This window comes from Tenrec ecaudatus, chromosome 10 (assembly GCF_050624435.1).
Source record: "Tenrec ecaudatus isolate mTenEca1 chromosome 10, mTenEca1.hap1, whole genome shotgun sequence".
Classification (NCBI taxonomy): domain Eukaryota; kingdom Metazoa; phylum Chordata; class Mammalia; order Afrosoricida; family Tenrecidae; genus Tenrec; species Tenrec ecaudatus.
Genome location: NC_134539.1, coordinates 34,868,190 through 34,875,486, shown reverse-complemented (window position 1 = coordinate 34,875,486; position 7,297 = coordinate 34,868,190). Strand labels below are relative to the sequence as shown.

The 7,297-nt window shown below is 51.0% G+C and overlaps 1 non-coding gene across 1 annotated transcript; it reads left to right on the top strand.

Moving 5' to 3' along the window:
• The first annotated feature begins 6,976 nt into the window (after positions 1 to 6,976).
• Positions 6,977 to 7,078, top strand: LOC142460450 (U6 spliceosomal RNA). Its single transcript, XR_012786651.1, has one exon. It is a non-coding gene; the product is annotated as a U6 spliceosomal RNA (small nuclear RNA).
• Positions 7,079 to 7,297: the final 219 nt, after the last annotated feature.

Below are 7,297 nucleotides of genomic sequence, written 5' to 3'. Positions count from 1 at the left end.
GTAATGTGAATCCCCTATTGCTAGACAGGGGGGGGTATTGCATTAGTCTGGGTACTTTAGAGAAACAAATCCACAGAAACTCATGTATAGGAGAGAATTTTATATAAAGGTTAAGTGTGCATCAAGAAAACATCCCAACCCAGTGCTGCCCAAACCCACAAGTTCAATCAACATCAACCCATTAACCCGTATGTCCAACACCAATCCACAAAGTCCTTCTCCATCTCACAAAACACACACAATGACACCGACTGCAGAAGGAAAGCTGAATCAGTGAAAGTGTAAGCATCTCAGCATTGGCAGGGGTCTCCACACGGGTGCTCCAGCCCCAGGTTGCATCAGGGTAGGTCTATGTGGCTTCTCCTCAAGGATGTCTTGTAGGAAGTGATCCTTGCCAGCTACAGCAGGGAACTGGCTAAGGCAGCTAGTTGCACCCTGGTCCGACCGTCATAAAGCAAGAGACCCGAGAACTAGAAAGGTGAGGCTCACTGAGCCATTTCTGTCTCCGCCTTTCAATGAACCCCACATGTGCTTATCGGCCAGGTTGGCACAATAAACTAACTCGGGTATTTTAGTGATGCCTTGGTGCAGTGGTTAAGCCTTGGGCTGCTGACTGCAATGTCAGCAGTTTGATAGCCGCTCCTTGGGAGAAAGATGGGGCTTTCTACTCCCATAAAGAGTTACAGCCTTGGATACTCACAGGGGCAGTTCTATCCTGCCCTATAGGGTCACTGTGAATGGGCATCCACTCGATGGCAGCGAATCTAGTTTGGAGTGGGTGGGGGGAGGGCAGGGGTTTTACAAAAAACGCTGAGACAAACATCTCTAATTATTCTCTTAGGAGAAATTCCTGGAAGCTGCCTTGCTGGGGGAGACCTCACAAGTTGGGAAGGTTTTTCACAAATTGCCCTCTTGAAAGCTTACCCCAATCACACTCTCCAAGTCAATGGGAGGGCTACTCCCTTTAATCACTTCAAACACAGATTTAAAAAGGAAGTACCAGTACATTTAATGAGGATTTTTCATTGGTTGGTTGGTTGGTTTTTCCTACCCTGAGGTAGACCCTCACCCCCACCACAAATGTTTAGTATCGACAAGAATGTTTTTCAGACCTTTTTTTCCTCCCTACCCCTCTAAGGTGGCTTCTATTCATCAGAAAGTCACTGCCCTGTCCCCTCTTCAAAGATAGCCCCCCCACCCCAACCCCATCCCTGGGACATGCCTTTGGGCCCCTGCTCTGTGCCTGCCCCACCCACTTTCCTCTTCCAGCCTATGGTATTCCAGGAGCCAAGTCCTGAAACCCATTCATTCACTCATTTATTTATTCAACTAGTATCTCTTGGGGGTCTTCCTGCTGAGTACCAGGCACCATACAAAGAGGGACGGATACAGGAAGCACTGTGAGAACCCAGGAGAGAGACAGTTAATGAGCAGAGGGCCGCTAGAGCAGAAGGACAGCTGTCGATGAAGAGGGACAGCAGGCGCGAGGGGTCAGAGGCATGTGGACCTTGCTGTGTTGGAGGGATGGTGTCAGTTTTAGGGCATGCCAGTGAAGGCTGAGGATGAGACTGAGAAAAGGCTCATGATGAATTTACCTGCTGAACAGCACCCTGCTCTTCCCCAGTTACCTGCCAAACTCCCCTCTCCAGTCCTCCCCCTTGGGCCCTACAACCCTGCTCCACGTTGGGCTCCCTGGCTACCTCCGAGGCAGACTCCCTCTTCATCAGCCATCTTTCCAGGTCTCTCTGCTGGGGCTGGAATCCTAGGCAATCCCAGGCAAAGCCTGGCTCCACTCTCTGACTCCCGGGAGCCGGTCCTATCGGTCTAGCTGGACAAAGGAACTTTTAGTTAGTGATGCGTTCTCTCGTACCCCTGGCCTCTCCACACAGGTCTGAACTTCTAATCGGCGATCAATAAAAGCTTATAATTAAATAAGGCCGGATGAACGCGAGTGAGCGGATGTGCCTGGCTCAGGTTGTGTGTGCCTGTCACACAGATGGCTCAGAACACGGAAACGGTCTGTGGACATTAACTTGTGGACACACTCGGGGCAAAGACAGAAGAATTCTCACGAGGCATGTCATTCTGCACCTACCTCGACCTTTTTCCCGCAGACATCCATGGCACTTGCTAAACTGAGCGAGCAGCAGATCCCAAGAGCTTTGAGGCCTAAAGGTCGATAAATTCTGGGGATTTGGGTTTTCTTTTTGTCTTTGGAGGGGCGGCGGGAGGAGAGGAGAGGAGCTACGAGAAGGCTCCCGGCACATCCCACCTCTGCTGAGGTTCTTCCTACTGATAATTCCAACTCAAAAGCACACCTCCTGACGCCACCCTCCAGGTATCTGTCTCCATCACGCCTGCTTCCGTGAAGGCAGGAAGCATTTCTAGACCATCCTTCTCTGAGAGCAAAGAGCCCTATGTCCTCTAGTCCAGTGGCTAGTCTCTCCCTGTCCTGGTCGGTTTCCCTCAGCCCTGCACTCACCCCTCTACAGTAACAATGACTGGCTGGTTTGTCCCCACACTGGGCTGGGACCTCTACCATGCGAGGGCTGCCACCCTGTGTGATCGGGGCCCTGGCATCCCCTTCCACTGTCAGGGCTGTACAGGACTGTGGCAAGCACCTAGTCCACAGAGAGAACAGAGATGCCCAGGGAGGGGAAGCCACCTCTTTAGACTTCACAAAGCGTTAGTGGCACGGAGTAAAGAAAGCAAGCAAATGGCAGAGCAGGCTGGGGCTGGTGTGGGGGTGGGACCAGATGAGACTTGGAAAGGGAGATTTGGTAAATATGATTCCGGGAGAGGCTAGCATTGGTTCTCAACCTGTGGGTCGAAACTCCTTTGGGGGTTGAACCACCCTTTCACAGGGGTCGCCCGATTCATAGCAGAATCACAATGACAGTGATGAAGTAGTAACAAAAAGAATTTTATGGTTGGGGGGTCACCACAACATGAGGAACTGTATTAAAGGGTCCAGGCATTGGGAAGGTTGAGAACCACTGGTCTAGAGCTTCCGGAACAATCTAACAGCCTTCTCCATGATAGCCCCTCTGATAACCAGAAAGGGAAAGTGAAGGAAGCTTACTGAATATTTACTGCGTTTGGGAGCAAACAGGCCAGGGCTGTGTGTTCCTTGTCTGTAGGCTTAACAGGCACACAAATCCCACCGACAGCCCTGGAGTCAATTCTGTCTCGCAGAGACTCTCCAGGACTGCTCCTGAGATCTCTGGGGCTGTAAATCTTTACAGGGAGAGAGAATCTCCTCTTCCTTAGAGGGGCTGAGGGTGGAGTCGAACCACTGACCTCCTGGCTAGCAGTGTAACGTGTCACCCACCACACCACCAGGGCACCTCATATTAAATAAGCAAGTAAACAATGTGCCTGGTGGCCCGCGGCTGGTAAACCCACATCTGAATGAGTCACATAAAAAAAGCGCAGACACTTGCTGCTGCACCCCACTGCCTCTCTAACCCGACCCCCAAAGGTACAGAATCACAGAAGAGCCAGATGGACCGGGTAAGTGAGTTCCCAGTCAGGTTGGCTGTGTCTGGGGACAGAAGGCTGGATGATAGGTCTCCTGCCTGCCCACCCTCTGAAAGTGGAGAGAGTGGACACTGGCACTTGGCTGTCTGGGCGGGGCAACTCTAGGCACAGCAGTAAGATGCAGAGCTGGGGAGCAGCAAGACTAGGTCTCTGCCCAGGAGAAGTTCAAAGGCAAGTGCGGGAAGGCTATAAGGAGCCTGGAATTGAGAGCATTATCTTGGAGGAGGAATGCTAAGCAGGGAGGGTGGCCCAGCCTGGGAAAGACACCTAGGGCATTTTGGTAAAGCAGCGATCTCAAACAAGCCTTGCCCCAAAGGAAAAGTCATTGTTCTTTAAACCCAGCAAGTAAAGTGAGAACCAGAGATTTCGGAAGCACACCTCACTTCTATCTCTCTGGCTCTAAACAGCCCATTTGGACTGCTGTCCTGTTCGATGGTCCTCAGGCCTCGCTCAAGCCTGCAGTTCCACCTGCTCAGCTTGGGTTGGATTACCAGGAAAGGAATAAGCAGGCCCCTTGATTGGGGACACATAGCTTAAGGCCCTTTTTGGTGCTGTATTCTATCTTCCCCTTTCCCTCTGTATCTAGCTCTTACTCACCTATTGAGACTCAATTCAATTCCAACCCATCCAGAAAGCACTCTGGATTCCCCTGAGAGCCTGCTGGTCTCCCCAGAGTCTCTAAGGCAGGGACTGTCTGATTCCTCTGTCTCCCTCAGCCTCCATTCCTTGCCAGGCCTTTCTTGACAAAGCGCCTTGAAAGGGGGCAGCGGGGATCCAGGTGGATGGATGCCCGGGGCAGGTGTGAGGCAGCGAGCCTGAGGGCAGAAGTGGCAGATTTTCCCCCAGCCAGGTCCTTCCCGCACCACCATCCTCAGCTTTGCCAGCAGCTTCAGCAGCCTCAACCCACCGGGGCTGCTCACCCGGAGGCTTTTGGCATGTTCAGTGTACAAACAGTGGTATGCCCACGTTTTGGGGAGAAGCACATCTCAGGGTGAGCTGTCGTCGGAGAGCCCCACCACCAAGAGTGAACTGGAGATCCCACAGAAAGGGCCACGCACAAAACTTCTGAGGCGGGCTGGGCTCGGGCAGCTACCTGAGGGGCATGGGGGCCCCACGACGATGCATTTTCAGAGGTACACTGAAGCATCTCTGACTTGTTTCAAAGGAGTGGCTTGGTCACTGGAGATATAAATAATGCCCTTCAAGTTCAGTGAGTTGACCTTAGACGGAAGGAAGGGGAAAACACAAGGACACGAGCCTTCCTCTACAGGTGCACCTTCTCTATCCAGAACACATGAAGTCTAAGGACTGGTCATGAATATTTTAATAGTGACAGCTTCAACTTCTCATTGATGGAAACTCCACTGACTAGTCAGAACACGCTTCAATGAAAACTCGGATCTAAAACCAGGAAGCCTGGGACTCTAAGAAGACTCCTGATATCTGATGGCCCCCACCCACCTCTGTGGAACAGGGTCGAAAGGAGAGGTCCTGGCACCAGCACCAGCACCAACCCCACCCCACCCCAGCAGTAGCCAGGATGCTGAAGGAAGGACAGAAGAGACAACCCGGGCAGCATGAAGATCAGAGGGCACTGATTGGAGAGTTGGGTTCAAGTACAATGAGAAAACTTAGTCACAAGAGAAATTAAGAGTCAAAAATCTTCTGTCGTGGGACCCAAAAAGACACGTCCAAGACATGCCTATCTCTCTGACACCAGGGTCCATGCTGTTCCCTGGTGGCCCAGTGCAAAACCCAGAAGAGAGAGCCACACAGGGCCCACTGGACACCTAACTGGGTCTCAGGCTGGGCTAACACAAGTAGATTCTGCAGTGCGGCAGCCTTGGCCTTGCCCTGCTCTGGTCAGAGCTCACCTGCACAGCTGTGTCTGATTCTTGACTCTGCCCTTTCCGAGTGACTGGGCAAACAGGGCCATTGGGCTTGAAGAAGCAAAGATTCAGGGGACCCGATCCCCATCTTTGAATGCCCAGATGAACAAGTGGCTGTCAGGGAGAAGAAATAGATTTTTCTGTGGGGCTTCAAAGGGCAGACACAAGGTTGGTGGAGCAGCCATTGCCTGGAGGAAGATTCTGGCTTAGCATACTGAAGAATTCCCTAATAATCAAAGCCAACTGATGGTAGAATAGGAGCGCTTCAGGAATTGGCAGGTTCAAGCTGAGGGAGGCTGGAGTTGGAGGGGGGTTCCTGCCCCAGACAAAAGCAGTGCTTGGTCATCACCCAAGTCTGGAGAGTCTGTGACTGTCGGCTTATTGTGCCCGGACCGGATCTGGGGACGTGGGTTTTCAGCATGTAGACAGAGCACATTCGCACGAGGGGACTCATAACACAGTTTCATCCAAGAACCAAGACTCATGACACAGTTTCATCCAAGAACCAAACTACTCAGGAGTGAGCTGGGGCAAAAAAAATAACCAATCCTTCCTGCCCCTAAAAACAAAATGCTTCTCCCCCTGCTGCTCCCACCCAGCTCAGGGAAGGAAAAAGGGGATACATCTATGACCATATAGGCATGGCCTCTAACCTGACTGGAGTCAGCAGCACCTGCACCAGGACCAGAGGGTATCGGTGAGCCTCAGTTTGACATCCATTTCCAGGGAATTCAGCCCAAAGGGAGATTCAACTACCCACTGCATTATTTTCATAAGCACTGATGGTACCCTCAAACTTTATGCTACAAGCTGTCTTCTTTTGCTTCCAAATCCAACATGTGAAATAAAACAAACATTAAAAAGCCACTTACACCGACATGCAGAAGTTTGGTGTGTTCATGTTCATAAGCTGCCCTTGGAGAAGGTTTTCTTGGGCTTGAGGGGCTGAGAGCGGCTGGTTTTAACATGCTCTGGCCTACACGCTCCCTTCTGGGCACTCGGCTGACAGGAAGCCCTGCGTTTCTCTTCTGCCTGCGCATCTGTCTCCTCTTAAGTCAAGATCTCAGAGAACCAAGCCCAATCACATCCGGATGGATTCCTCTGACGCTCTTTCCGTGCAGGATTTTGAAAATGTGCCATGTCACCCTTTCGCTAAAACGCCTGAAGTTCTCAGATCATCTCTCAGGAGAGGTCGGCAGCCATCCTTTCATGCTGTTAGATTTACCTCCGGATCTTCTCTAGCCTGTAATTAGTAGTGAGTAGTGGGTTTCTCCCCACTCCCCAGCCCCGAAAAGAACCAGCGTTCAGGGCACACACCATTTAATAGTCTGCTTGTGAAATGATTGGAGACATGAGTCTACTTCCAACCACTGCACAAGGGTCTCCTAGACCTCAGGTGGGCCCCTGAAAACACTGGGTCACTTCAGGGAAAATCACGGCTACTGTCCTTAGACCAATCAGTCAAGCATAAAATTGGGCTTTCCACTGTCCTTTAGGAGGATGGTTAATAAATTAAAAAAAATTTTTTCTTTTTATAAACCCTCTGCTTGCTTAGACAGCACATAAACTAAAACTGGAACAGCACACAGAAGATTAACAGGACCCTGCATAAAAATGATATGCAAATTCACAACTTGGTCCATATTTGGGACAATGGCGATGGCGGCAGAACATGAACATATGAATGGCCCTAGATCGCACATATGGGAAGTGTTGGAATGGCACGTTTTGTTATCTCGATATGGACCGCAGTAAAATATACACAATGTCAAAACCTTCCCACTTGCAGAGCTACAGAATGTAATCTGTAGTCGCCAGAAGAGATGTAAGCCTGTGGCGCTCCTGCTTTCGTGAGCGGACGCTGAAGT